Consider the following 15390-nt stretch of genomic DNA (forward strand, 5'->3'; position numbering starts at 1 on the left):
ACGTTGGTAAGCTGGCCTCTCTGTTCAATCCCCTGGCGTGTACCTTCGTGTCGACGAGGATTGTATTCACAGGACGGGCCTTCCGAATCGGCTCGGGAATCCTCATATACGTCTTCATTTTGCTCGTTTCTTTGTTGCCTTTCCTCGAATTGCCATTCAGATTTTTGGCATGACTGTTCCATTGCCAGGTGTGTACGTTTGTAGAACTGTGTCGGTTTGTCAAATGAACGTTCATCTCGGAGTTTGGATTGCTCTAAATTCAGCACAGGTCTTGTATGACATAGTTTGTTTGCCTGGGATGTACCAGGTAGAGGAGTGTTGGCATTGACACCGATTGCTCTGTGCAGGTGTAAGGCTTTCTGAGTGGTCTTCTGTTGGACATGCAACTTAATCTGTTTGGTAAGCTGCCGTTCCACTTCCATTATCTGGAGTATCCGTTCATTTCCCTTCTTTCTTTGTTTGCTTTTCTTTTGTCTCTCTTCTGAATGTTGACATCGTTCCACTGCCGGGTGTTCATGTTTACGGGACCCTTTCGATTTGGAGAACGGATGTTTCTTTTCTGAATGGCGTACAGATTGTGGATGTGAGGATTTGATTGGCTGAGATGCACCTGGGAGAAGAGTAATTGTACTGAACCTAGATGATGTCGACAAGTCTCGGGCTTCCTCACGCTCCTTCAGTTCAAGTTCATTCAGCTGGCACGTCTGTTCATTTGGATGGCATTTCTGTTCGCTGAACTGCAAGTGGACGTTGGTTGACCTTGGACTGCGTTGTGGCTCCATCACGTGTCCTGAAGGACCAACCAAATAAAAGACGTGTTGAATGAGTTAAAATAATAAACAAATTTCTCATTTTGGATCCAAATACTTGTTTCTTTTTCCCCGTGTTAAAAGTACCATTTTATCGTTATTTGTACCCCATACACAAGGAAATTAGATGCAGGAGGAGGCCATTCGGCCCATCATGCCAACGCCACATCAACACCACACCAATTTATCAACACCAGACCAAAAAAAAAAGGCAAAATTTTTTTTGGTATTTTTCTTTTCTTTACAGGAGAGGCGACCATGGGCGAAGACGCTTCTTGGGTAAAAAAAAACAACAAAAAAACAACACAACAATCACACAACACCCCTTCACGAGACCCCCACCAACAACACTCCGTACACATGCACACAATCACCCATCAATGATCAAGCTATCTAAAAGTCCTGTGAACATCCCCATGCCCCTCCATCCCCCCAACTTCCACGTACCTATCTCATTCCAATTTAAACTTGTCTACTTTTTCTGCTTCCACTACCTTTCCAGGGAGACCATTCCATGCATTAACTACCCTCTGAGTGAAAGTCCCCTGCCTTGCTACCATCTTAACTCTCCTCTTCTTTACTCTCAAGCTATGGCCCCTGGTCCTATCATTATCTACTCTGTTGAATAATTTGCCTTTATTTCTTTTATGTGTACTGTTAAGGTTCAGACGGTGTCGGGATTCGCACCCGACTCTTGACCCCAGTGTTGAGGATTCAGACGAGTGATGTCAATCACACTCTACTCTTGACAGCCAAATGTTGTGGATTCGGCGTCATTTAACAGCACCACCATCTCGGGGTTATAACGCCGGCTGGTTCGGCACAGGCCTCGGGTCACGCACCTCGAATCGCGATACCAACGTACACCTGGACCTTACCAGTTGGGGATATAGACCCCGGTTACAGACTGGTTTTGTCAGAGACCGAGCGAATTCTGCCAGTCTGTAACCATTTTGGTTTTCTATACCAATCGAGCGAATCGTTCCTCGGCGCGGCACGAACAAACCCAAAGCGGCAACTTCATACGAATCAGCCACATTTATTGGGGACACATCAGGGAACACAACACAAGCGAGCATGCACGACAATGTTATAATCAATGTATAACCCGTTCTTAACGAGGGAGCTATGGATTATGGGTTTCGAAGGGAGCCCTAGTGAGATAAACCTTAGACAACATGCAGACAACCCACGGACAGCATGCAGACAAGACACAGAGTATTTGGTGATGCTTCATGGACGAGAGGAAAAGTGTCAAAGCACGAATGCGGCTCGTGAGAAGCCGAGGTCAACGGGTTCGAGCACCCGGCTCAAGCACGCAGCGTGGCAAGATGGCGGCGTCGTCCTTTTTCTTCTCCCGGCACCGCTTGCGCACGCCCTCCTTGGTGCGTCCAGACTCGGCGAGGTCGACGGCCCAAGACGAAAGATCTATGGTATGCTCCAGCTGGCTTTTCACAAGGTCCAGCATACAAGTCCAGGCCTGGCCTGTTCACCAGGTTAGGCCAAATCGGGGTGTTGGGCTCCGCGGGCGGTTCGATGGGACCACAAGACGTGTCGAGACGTGTCGGGCCGTGCCGTGAGTAAGGACAGCGGCTCCGTGGTTAAACGCAGGTTGAACCTGTCGATGACCTCCTCATAAAGTCGATCGCCGACTCAGACAGCAGCCAGTTCCTCTCGAAGCAGATTGCAGCCTCACACGAGTCATTTCTATTCAGCAGAATCCTCACTCGACCCCCAGGTTCAGTTACTCCCTCAGCAGATGGCAGACAGACCTCATACAGTCCCTTCCCTGCCTTTCTCTCGGCTTGCTCCTCACGAAAACTGATTGCAAAACAACACAGCCGTCCCCTGTACAGCCGACCGCCCAACCTCGGCGCTCTCAGTTCCACCTTCGCCTTCCTGGCGCTCGCTTCTCTCTTGGCCACTCCCTCTCAGAGCGCTGGGCAGGGCCTATTGTCCGGAGAGGGGAACGAAGAAGAAGAACCTCTCGGTACACCACCACTGCACGAACAATCAACAGCCTCGTACACCTCCCGACACACATGTAACGTCCAATTACCGAACAACCTGGCTAAACATGTATTTAATGGGGGATCTGGGCTAATCCTATATTTAATAACACACTAAGGGTCATTTCCGCAACAGTACCTTTCATTATCTTAAACATCTCCATCATATCTCCTCGTAACCGCCTCCTTTCTCGTGTTTGTCGCCCTGTCTCCTTCAGCCGCTCCTCATCACTGAGTCGAGCTCGGCCCGGAATCAATCCAGTAGCCCTGCGCTGAATCTTCTCTGTAGCATCAATGTCCTTCCTGAACTGTGGTGACCAGAACTGCACACAATATTCTAGATGTGGCCATCACTAAATTCCTGTACAATGTTAACACCACCTCTTTTGATTAATAAATTATCCCCCTCCGAATACAACCTAAAACCCGATTTGCACTCCCGAGAGATGTCTGGCGCTGTGCTGCCTGCTTACCTCTCGTATCTATTACCACCCCCAGATCCTTCTCCTGTGTGACACGCTCCAACATTACCCCTTACATCCTGTAATCTCGATTTTCATTGTTTCCCATCCCCAACACCTTACACTTGTTCAGGTTAAATTACATCTGCCAATCTTTTTCCCAATCTATACAAGTATCAATATTTTCCTGTATCTGATCACCACCCCCTCTGCTATCCACCTCACCTCCAAGCTTTGTGTCATCTGCAAATTTGAAAAGCTTACTCTTTACCCCATTATCCAAATCCTTGATTTATAGTATATCATATTTATAGTATATTTATTTATACATAGTATATCGAGATTTTAAGAAGACATTTGATGAGGTACCACATTGGAGGTTGTCAGCCAAAGTGAGTGCTTGTGGAGTGGCTGGTCAGGTAGCTAATTGGATTGCAAACTGGCTTCGAGGTCGGAAGCAAAGAGTAGCTGTGAGTGGGAGGATCTCTTGCTGGGAGGATGTAAGTAGTGGGGTACCTCAGGGATCAGTACTCGAACCACTGCTATTATATGATTCACGTGAACGATTTGGATAATGGGGTGAAGAGTAAGCTTTCCAAATGTGCAGATGACACAAAGCTTGGAGATAAAGTGGACAGATCGACAAAGAAGTATGAGTTTCACTCTTCTTCAATGGCAAAACCAGAGGTTTTAACCCTCCTTTTCGAGTGCACAATTCTCCACATCTGGTTGGACATTCCTGGGTGTAATGAATTGTCATGGGACAAAGGCGATTCCTCACCCTATTGAAGTGATGTAAAAACAAACTCAGGAATGCAAACAAAAAGCCAATTTCACCGAATACAACCAGAACTCTTCAACATTTAAAAGCTGATTTGTTTCGCTGAGTTAACGAGCTACAATTTCTCTGTTTTTTCTTTGCACTTTGATTGCACTTTGACATAAAAAAAATAAATTTCCTTTAGCTTTCCCAACTCATCGTGTCCAATGGCAGGGCCACCGACGCAAGCAAGAGACAAGTCAGCATGTCATTGCATAAACAAGCAGAAGAGGTCATTCTTCGCAATACTATTAGATTCCCCAACTGAAGCGATTTTCAGAGAAACCTGTACAGCTTGCTTGTTTGACAAAAGGTTCCACCGTGAAGAATCAAATAAACCCAAAAATACAAAAGCATTTCACAAAATCAACACAGTTACAGCCACAATCAACTTTGTGTAGGCCTCAAGATTGTCCTTGCAATACAAAGACTTACAGGATTAAACGTCATACCATTATACAGATTGACAATAGGATTACGATGCATTCATCCAAGTCCTACTGTTGGCAACACACCAAAATAACGTTGAAAGAATTTGCATTTCTAGCCAACATGAGTAAGTGATAATAATAGACCTTTGAGTCCCACAGAAATTTGGCGACAACCGCACAACACACGAAGCCAATGAACTTCTATTTATTTGCCCCTGCTGTACTTCGTCCGAAACAATGGGGTTTTGGATTTGTTCTCGATTTTCACGTTCGTGTGTGCGTGCGGGCGTCCGCAACCATATCTCAAACATGTACGGACCAATTTTATTCGTTGGTCTTGGCACAAAGATAACACATGATGGTGAAAAAATGCACTTCATTGTTTTTCGAGATCAGATCCAAGATGGCCGACTGGCCGCCATTTTTTTTACTTAAATGTGTCCCCAATCATTTCTCAGACATGCATGGTCCGGTTTTGTTCAAACCTGGTGCAAGCACAGTGCATGATGGCATGCACGTGTCATTCACTTTATTTTGTGATTTGATCAAAGATGTCCGACTGGTGGCCATTTTAGTTGTACATTATTTGAGCTAGCCCTTTAAGTCCACACAGCAAAATTACTAAAACAATGGGGACTGTGACATTTTATGTCTATTTTACTTGTATTTACTTCAGCATTCATTGTCAATGTATAAAGTGCATTAAAACACCGCAATCTTACTTTCTTGTCCATTTTGCTCGTTCTTGGTTTGCTGCACATGCGACTCCAGTATCCATCGAGTCAGTTCCTGTTCCCGCTCTTCCACTTGCTGTGAAGAACAAACCACAGATTTCGTTTCATCAAATCTCAACCCCAAATCTGCAAAGGCAGCCCGTCGAACAGGAACGTCGCCCCACACAGCCATTAACCTGTCAAGTCAGAGTTCATGGACCAGGAGGCAATCATCTGTGTGGTGCATCACATTAAAGGTGAAGAAAGGAAGTTCTCAATGAGTTCATAAGGTATTCTGAATCATCAATATCTCGCAGAGTGAAGGGGAACAACATGATCGCAAAGGCTCTTCAGCAATGTCGATGGCAGAAGCTGCCAAGGCCTCAGAAGGAACCAATACAAAAATGACGTCCAAATACCCAACCCAGTTGTGTGACAATAATCAGTTTTATGGTGAATTGTAGTTTGAGCAAAAAGGCAAAGGAAAAGAAAATGAGAATTTTGTGCGCACCATCCTGGATATACAGTGCTATTAGAAAGTGTGCACCCCCTTTCAAAAATGTCACCTTCTGCTGCCTTGTCGCCTGGAATTAAATTTCATGAAATCAGACTTTTTCCACCTTTATTTACACGTTGAAACCCACAACTTCAAAGTGAAAAACAAATTGTACAAATTTCGGGAAATTAAATAAAAGTGCAAAACCAGAATATCTCAGTTGGATAAGTGTCCACCCCTTTGAGTTAATACTCGGTGCAAGCACCCCATCTCACAATGGTGAAGAATCACTTTAAAAATTCTCGTCGTCGGATCTGGATCTGGATCTTCACCAACATCTGATCAGTTCGTCCTTGTCACACACTGAACCTGTCCACAAAATTTCTCCGGATCCGTCCACAACTTTTTGAGATATCTTGTGCACAAACAAGCAAACAGACAGAAAGGGGGTGAAAGCATAACCTCCTTCACCTTCGATGGAGGAGATAATAATCAGAGTTAGTGCAATTTTACACAGGTGGAGGTCAATTAAGTTGGTGTGTGATTTTGAGGATGATTGGTTACACCTGAGCTCACTTGCAATTGCTGTTGTGGACACTTGTCCAACCAAGATATTCTAGTTTTGCATTTTTAATGAATTTTCTGAAATTTGGTTTTCACTTTGAAGTTGTGGGTTACAATGTGTAAATAAAGATGGAAAAAGTCTGATTTAATGCAATTTCATTCCAGGCTATATGAAAGGCACCAAACGTGTGGGCCATGTCGGATTGTTGGGATGTGGGACAACAGGCTGGGACCAAAAGAACAACCCAGGGGTTTTTGTGTTCTGGCTTTAATACCGGGTGTGTTGCAAAGGATCGGCAGGGTATTGAAAACGGCAGGAGTGGGTCAGGTCAGGTCAGGTATGGGAGCATGCGCCAGAGCAGCACGTCGCTGCGTCCACTTTCCGCCGGTACAACAGGGGCCTCTGGCCATCCCCCAGGCAGATGCCTGGCCCATCCCCAACTGCTTGAGATGCCGATCAACCTGCTGCAACCACGAGGCACGTGGTCGGCCTATTGGCCTCCTCCACTCACGAGAGTCCCTCGCTGAGAGAATCTGGTGAGCAGGATCAGCGTCAGGAAAACGAGCCACATGTCCATACAGCCGCAGCTGACGCTCACGGACTATGCAGGCAACAAATCTCATTTGAGTCTCTCAGCAACTGCTCGTTGGACACAAAGTCCGACCAGCGATAGCCAAGGATTCTCCGAAGAGACCTGGCACCAAAGGAATTAAGTCTCCGTCTCAGATCCTTGGTCAGAGTCCAAGTCTCACATCCAGAGGCCAAGACTGGAAGCACCAAGGACCTGAAGACTCGGACTTTTGTCCTCCCGCAAAGGTACCGGCAGCGCCACACCTCATGATCCAGTGATTCCATGACTCCCCAGGCCCGACCCAGACGTCTATTGTCCTCTGACTCACAGCCAGCAGAGACATGAATATCACTGCCAAGGTAAGTGAATCTCTCCACGACCTCAACATCCTCACCACAAACAGGCACAGACAGGACAGCAGCATCCAAGATGTCATTGAAAGCCTGGATCTTTGTTTTGACCCAGGTAAAACCCATAATCCCAGTGGCTCCGACTCCTCGTTTAGCACCTCGAGGGCCCCCAAAAGGATATCTAAGGTCTCCGCAAAGATGACTGCATCATCTGCGAAATCAAGGTCAGAGATGTTGACATTCCCAAACGATGCGCCGCAGCTTTATCTCTTCGACATCCTCCCGAGAATCCAGTCCATACAAGTGCTGAAAAGTGTGGGGGCCAGTACACACCCCTGACGAACTCCAGTAACAACTGGAAATAAGTCAGAGATGGTACCACCACATCTCAGAGCACTCTCAGTACCGGAGTAGAGTTCAGACATCAGATCGATCAGTTTTGGTGGCACCCAACGAAGACCAATAATCCTCCAGAGGGCATCCCCATTCACTGAATCGAACGCTTTACAGAGATCAACAAAGCCTGCAAGCAGCCCCTGCCGAAACTGTTGTTGCGGTTGAGGAAATTTGCAAACCACCATTCAGGTCCCGTAGGTGAGATATCTCTGTAAGTACATGTGTAGTTAGCCCAAACCCGTTGTTTAGAGGGAATAAATGTGATTCATTCGGGTAGCGACCCTTTGAGATAGCCGTTTTTCTGTTCTATCTTCATTTTGAAGCAACCACGAACCAACCACCATCACACAACAGCCACCAACCACAACGCCGCTTCACAACAACAACAACGCCAACAGCCACGATCTTTACCTTCACAACTCGCTCCCGCAAACATCGCATCACCGCCATTCCAAACGGCACCATGGCCATAAACCACCACCATAAACCCTCCACCACCTTCACCTCTCTCCTTCTACGGCCATTCCCGCACCACCTGTGAACACCGAGCGTCAGGCTGTCCTGGGCTCGTACGGGACGCGCGCCGAGCCGCGAGTGCAAAATGCGGCCTTTCCGAGGAGAATTCGGATCAGGAATGCAACACGCCCACTTCTGATCCGTCCAATCAGCAAGCGCGGGGTTTGGCCCCGCCTCCAGGCGCGTCGGTGGAGAATCGAGAGAATGCAAATTCGAATATCAGGGGAGACTCACGCCCCTTTTTCTCCATCCAATGGGCGAGCGTGGCTCCACCCCCGAGCTCGTTCTGATTCAGAAATTTGCATATGGGTTCTCCTGCCGGCCTATAAAGCGCCGAGCGCGGGGCGAATTAGGGTTGAGTCAGTTTTGGAGAGCAGAGTGTGGCAGCGGCAGAGTGTGGCGGCGGCAGAGTCGGTTTGGGTCGAGTCGGTTTGGGCAGGGTCGGTTTGGGTCGAGTCGGTCTCGGCGGAGTCGGTTTGGGCAGAGTCGGCCTCAGAAGAGCGGAGAGTGTTTTGGGCAGAGTCGGGTTGGAGCGTGGAGTGGAGTCGGGAGGCGAGGGCGTACAGGTGGTTTGCTGCAGTCGGCTGAGGAGAATTGGGGAAGAGACCGAAGAGCTCGGGTCCGAGGCAAGGAAGACGGCGGTCGACGACGAGGTCGCGGTGGAATCGCTCGTCGCGGGACCCAAGCAAGCCAGCTATACTCTTTCCCCAGAGCATCAACAATTCCCCCCCTTTTTCCCCCGCGCTGAGATAGTGCGAAAAGGGGGCCCCGTTCCCACCCCATTCCAAGCAGTGCCAACGAAACCCGCGAAGGAGCACGAAGTCGGGGCACCGCCGCGCCGCCACATTTGCGGCTCATCACAAAGACACGGGTAGGATCCACCCGGTCTCGCGGACCTGACCACTCTTTCAGGTCCCGTGCAAATATTGGCCCACAGGCCCCGTCTGCCCCCTTGTCTTTGAGGGTGGCCCTTTTCTTTTGTTTCTGTGTAAACGTGTGTGTGTGGCGCTAGTCTGGTGAAGTAAAACTGTGTAAGTGTTGCCGTGTGTATGCGTAGTCGGTTGAAGATCTGCATTGTTGTGTTTCTTTTGTTGCAATTGCTTTATGTGCATTCTGTTTAATTGCATATGTGTGCTCTCCGTGTGCCGCGGAATAAATGTGCATCATGTTGAACTGTCTTCCCGTTTCGCTTCGTCTTTTCTTTAATTGAATCTCCATCTTGCTTCACGTAAAGGGTTGGTAGTGGGCTTAATACGCCCGATAATTAATCGGAACCGTCGAGGCCGACGATAACACCGCTCGGTTATCCCGATAGTACGGAACGGGTCGCTTTAAGTGGCCCGTGTCCAGAGTTGACCTGCGGCGAGGTGCGATCGCCCGGTCTACCCTCCGTGTGGGTACTTTGGTAGGTCGAGTTTGGCGAACAACCCTATCCCACGCGGGTGGCCGATTGGCACGATCGTGGTGAGGCCGAAAGGCCCACCCGTGACTAGCTCCCGGCGTTATTCCGAGAGGGTCACGACGGAATTGTCCGTCCGGTGGGCGACGTGCCGCGATTCGAGTCACGTGGCCGTTCGCACGCCGGCGGGCGCGAATTCGCAACACTGTTGTCTGCGTTCGGTGAGGACCCGAAGAGCAAGGATACGGTCAATCGTTGACCTCTTTGGTGTAAAGCCTGACTGCTCTGGACGCTCGTGCTCAAGCAGATGGTGGCGAACCATATCAAGAAGTATCCGAGCAAAGAACTTGCCCGGCACTGAGAGCAGCGTCACCCCTCGGGAATTGTTGCGGTCTTGGCAATCACCCTTCCCTTTCTAGAGAGGGACAACAAGGCCCATCTTCCAGTCAGTTGGGATGATGCCTGTGTTCCAGGCAGAGCACAGAACTGCATGCAACGACACGAGTACAGCATTTCCACCAGCCTTGAGAAGTTCAGCATGGATGCCACAGATCCCTGGAGCTTTACCCCATTTCAACCGGTTCACCGCAGCCTGTGTTTCCACAAGCAAAGGTGGATCACAGTTGATTGGAGGGTCAGCAACAGGGATTACAACACCCCTGACGTCCAACTCGACAGCTGGTGGATCAGCCTGGTACAACCGCTCAAAGTAACCGGCCCAGCGGGCCTTTAAGTGGGGTAAGTTTAAAACTGGTCTTAACTCAGTTGGTAATTATCTCTCACTCAACCACACACACCTCTGGAGCCATTAATTGAATGCGGTCGGGATCAGTAATGCTGTTGTAAAACCTGTTCCCCGACCGAAGCCAAATGCCATGACATCATCCGGAAGAGAGCATCTCACAGAACAAATTACTATGGTGTTAAATGTAATTATCTGTCAGAAGTTGTTACAAAGACATTATTTACATTCACTTGATGGCTCCAGGTGTGTGTGGTTGAGCAAGATGTAATATTCCTGCGTGGCAAGCAGGGCTTATCGCTTCCAGGACGTGCAGCAAGGGCTGTGTGGGACACGATCCCGGCATTCACACCACTAACAGTTTGAAGTCATGTAGTGATTGGTATATAACCGAAAGGTTTCAGTCACAAGAAGATGGAAACTTGCTATGTTACCCTGATGATGCCATAATAATGGTGAAACCGGTCGGTGACTGCAATTTTCAATCACCTGTGACAGCTTTTGACATATCATTACATTTAACTGCGTTTGTTCTTTGTTCTGCGAGCCGCAGACATGGCTCTGCATGGGGACGTGACGTCGCGGCATTTGGCTTCGGTCAGAGAACAGGTTTTACAACAACATATATACGAGGTCCGTCTAAAAAGTAACGGGACTAAGCCTGCTGTGTGCTCCACTTACACAACTTGAATGAACGGGTTGCGTCACAGTCTTTCACAACATTCCAGCAATATATATGATTGGTGATGGTTGACTGCGCTCATTGTGTGATTTTTTACAGGTCGTGCTTTACACGTTGTCGAGTCTGAGTCGTCGCGCTATGAGTCGTGAGCAGAGAGACAATCTGAAGTTTCTTGCCAAGCTTGGCAAAACACCTTCCTGATCCTTCGCAATGCTGCAGGCTCAGCGCATGTAAGTGGTTTCCACTCTGTTTCAAAAATGTCAAAAAATGAAGTTTGTTCCATTGCCTTCTCACTACATTTTCCTGAAAGTGTAAGTCGAACTGAGTTCAGAACAAAAAACCGTATAGGTTAATTACATATACATATATATATATATATATATATATATATATATATATATATATATATATATATATATATATATATATATATATATATATATATATATATATATATATATATAGCAAAATCCGATACTTTGAAGAAGGGGTACCCATTCTGATGGTTTTGCAAGTTTTCAATGAAATTACCTAATTTTTCTTTTTTGTCAAAATAAATGAAGGGTTCGGGTTCCGACGCCTCGACGGTTCCGATTAATTACCGGGCGAATTAAGCCCACTACAAACCTTTTACATGAAGCAGGATGAAGGGTCAATAAAGAAAAGATGAAGCGAAACGGGAAAACAGTTCACACAAAGCACATTTATTTCACGGCACACGGAAAGCACACATATACAGCCATACAGTCAAAATGCACATATAGCAACCAAAACAAAAGCAACAACGACGCAGAGTTAATACCGACTACGCGCACTCACGGCAACACTTATGCAGTTCTATATTCGCAGACGGTGCCAACACACATTTACACAAAAGCAAAGGAAAGAAGCCACCCTCATGGACAAGGGGGCAGACAGGCCTGTAGGCCAAATGTGCGCGTGACCTGGAGGAGCGACGAGGTCCGCGAGACCGGGGGGGGGGGTCCAACCCGAGTCCTCGTGACGCGTTGGCGGGCGAGCCGCAGATGTGGCCGCGCGGCTGTGCCCCGACTCCGTGCTCCTTGGCGGGTTTCGTTCGCACGACGTTTGGAGTGGGGTGGGAACGGGGCCCCCTTTTTGCACGATCTCAGCGCGGGGGAAAGGGGGAATTGTTGATGCCCTGGGGGAGGAGAATGGCTGGCTGGCTTGGGTCCCGCGACGAGCGATCCCACACCGCGACCTCGTCACCGACCGCCATCCTTCTCGCCTCGGACCCGAGCGCCTTTGCCTCTTCCCGCAACTCTTCTCAGCCGACTCCAGAACCCAACTCACTGCCACACCGATGACTTCGCCACCCGACTCCACTGACTTCATTCGCCGTGCGCTCGCCTTCTTATAGGCTGGCAGGAGCAGCTAATATGCAAATATCCGGATCAGGATGACCTCGGGGGCGGAGCTACGCTCGCCCATTGGTCGGAGGAAAGGGGGCGTGAATCTCCCCTGATCCTAGAATTTGCATATATCGATTTTACACAGACGCGCCTGGAGGCGGGGCCAAGCCAACCCGCGCTTGCGAATTGGACGGAGGAAAAGTGGGCGTGTAGCGTTCTTGATCCGATTTTTCCCTCGGAAAGGCCGCTATTTGCGCTCGCGGCTCGGTGCATTCGGCACCAATCGCCGAACGGGCCCGACGCTCAGTGTTCACAGGTGGTGCGGGAATGGCCGTAGAAGGAGAGAGGTGAAGGTGGTGGAGGGTTTTCGGTGGTGGTTTGATGGTTATGGTTCCGTTTGGGAATGGCGGTGATGCGATGATGTGGGATCGAGTTGTGAAGGTAAAGGTCGTAGCTGTTGGCGTTGTTGTTGTTGTCCGAGGGTTGGAGCGTGCTTGCAGTTGGTGATGATGGCTGGCGTGGTGGTTGTTGTGTGATGGCGGTTGAGACGTGGTTGGTTCAAAATAAATATAGAACAGAAATAATGGCTAACTCAAAGTGTCGCAGCCCGAATGGATCACATAAATTCCCTCTATACAATGGGTTTGGGCTAACTACACATGTGCTTAGGGATATCTCACCGACGGGCCCTTCATGGTGTAATCCGAATTTCCACAGCCGCAACAATAGTTTTCGTTCATTGTTCATGCAATGCGTTTGTGTCTTGACTGGCTTTGCGTGTCCTTGTTCAACCATGCGTTACTTTGAGTCTGGTTCAAGTTTGTTGTGGGATTTCCTCCATCCTCATTTTCTGTTTTTTACCTTTCCCTGCTTTTTAAAACATTAACCAACCATCAGTGTGTTGCCTTTTCTGCTCTGTCGCCATTGTCTTATGTGAGCCCGAATTTCATCGAAAAATAAATGAAGAAAACCAATCAAATTCTATTTACTTCAACATGGAAGCAAAACAAACCTTGGGAAAACATGGTGGAAACAAAATCATCTGGAAAGAAAATATGGACAAAACTATAAAAAGTGCCTGAACACCAAGACACAAAACAGGTATGCAAGTACCTTAACATGTTCCTTAATGTGGACTTCTTGCCTGCAGGCCAGCTCTTCTTGCTGTTGTTGGTGCTCCACCATGAGCATGAGTGGCTGGAGGTTTTGCTGTCTCTGAGGCAACACCAACTCCTGTTGAACCTCAGGTTGAGCAGCCACCGCCTGCAAGGGAACTGGTGGAAATAGGTCACATGATATTCATACACATCAAGGCAGATCAAGGAGGAAGCAAAATTATGAAATTCCATCGGATGATCATGACCCGACATGGTATGGTACCTTCAGCCCAAGGAATGCTGCTTCCATATCAAGTCCAATAACTAAGTGTGACAAATTAAACAAAAACATTCTGGCTTGCCGATAACCGGTTTCAACATGACAAATTTAAAAAGGGAAGAGCACAAGAAAATAAGTGAAGCATTGTTTCGAGAAGAACTTGGCTTGGGATAAAAACACAAAAACATAACCCTCGTAAAATTATCGAAATAATAGTACATTTGGTGAAAAAGGTAACAGTGTAAATATTGTTCCAGTTGTGATTCCAGTTGTGGGGGGAGATGGAAGAATTTAATTGTAAGTTTAGCATTGTGTAAAGTTTCTTGATCCGTGGACGAGTAGAAAGCAACTCGATGTAACAAAGTTCGGGAATATGTGAGCTTAAGTGTTACCACATGAGGGATGGTGCGTGTTAATTAGCTTCGGGCGTGAGAATAAGTTCCCCAGTTTGTGATTGCCCTCTGTGGTTTTCACGATTTTTTTTTGTATTTCAAGCCGAGGCAGTCAAGCTGGGAAACGTGTCCCTGCAACCACAGTGAACAGGAGAAGCCCCGCCTTCCTGGGTTTGGGGGCGAGCAGGACGCGTCCCGCAGTCGGAGGATATAGAATGGACAGGGCGATTGCCTGGGAGGTTCCTACTGCATCGGATGAGAGAGATCGGTGTGATCAAGGTCGAGGGCAGGCAGGTTTGCGCAAAGGTGGATTGTGGAATGCTTCTGTCTGGACAGAACGGGAGATCGGCAGAGCACACACACGAGGTCGGTGCAAGGAACGCACGAGGCAGGTGGCACCTTTGGAGGGAGAAAGGCGAACACATTTTGAGCCTTCGTGTGGAAAGCTGCTTGTGGATTGCCTGACATACGTCTGCCCTGCCAAGAGAAGTGACGGTCCCATTTGCACGAGTGTGCACGTGCTGGTGGAAGCGCTCCCCATTCCAAGTTTCACAAGGACCAGCTCTGGGCCAAGCTGAGAACCAGTATCCTTAAAAAAAACAAAATGAAAAGATAAACCTCACTTTTTTCTTTTCATCTTTTATTTTCATTTGGATAAACCCCCTTGTACTGTCCTGGTGCAGTGCTCCTGTGCAGTGCTCCTGTGCCGTGCTCCTCCGCCCATCCGCCATGCCCTTCAAGCATGTATTTCAAATCCCTGTCGATCAACATGTCCACTTCCTCTTAAGAAGGTACCGATCCGCTATCCCGGGGAGCTGGCGGTGTTAACCGCCCGTCACCACAATTTTGGTCAGGCGGTTAACTTGAGCCAGCAACCCCCATGACATTTGATGATCAGGAGTGTGGAATGCGAATCTCCATGACACTCGGCGGGCAGGTGAAGAATCACTCAAAATAAAGATTAAAAACACACACAAACACGGACACACACACACACACACACACACACACACACACACACACACACACACACACACACACACACACACACACACACAAAACTTGAGACCCTTTTTAGTCCAAAGAGTTCCCTTCTGATGACAAATATGAGAATGAATTGACCACTGGTGCTGTTCTTGTGGTGCACCTGAAGTGGAGGGTGGAGGATCATTTCCGCTCAATGAGTGGTCATGGTGTGATGTACCTTGTCTGTGGAGTGGTGGAGGACCATTTCGGCTCATTGAGTGGTGATGCTGTGATGCACCTTGTCTGTAGAGTGGTGGAGGACCAC

General features: G+C 48.1%; 1 pseudogene across 1 annotated transcript in view; it reads left to right on the forward strand.

Annotated features, from left to right (window-relative positions):
* Positions 1–15390, forward strand: part of LOC147007907 (tubulin alpha chain-like) — a 188392-nt pseudogene that overhangs the window by 169023 nt on the left and 3979 nt on the right. The window lies entirely within an intron of this gene.

The sequence above is a fragment of the Eptatretus burgeri genome, chromosome 23, assembly GCF_056783735.1.
Source record: "Eptatretus burgeri isolate ZD-2024b chromosome 23, Ebu_testis_v1, whole genome shotgun sequence".
Lineage (NCBI taxonomy): Eukaryota > Metazoa > Chordata > Myxini > Myxiniformes > Myxinidae > Eptatretus > Eptatretus burgeri.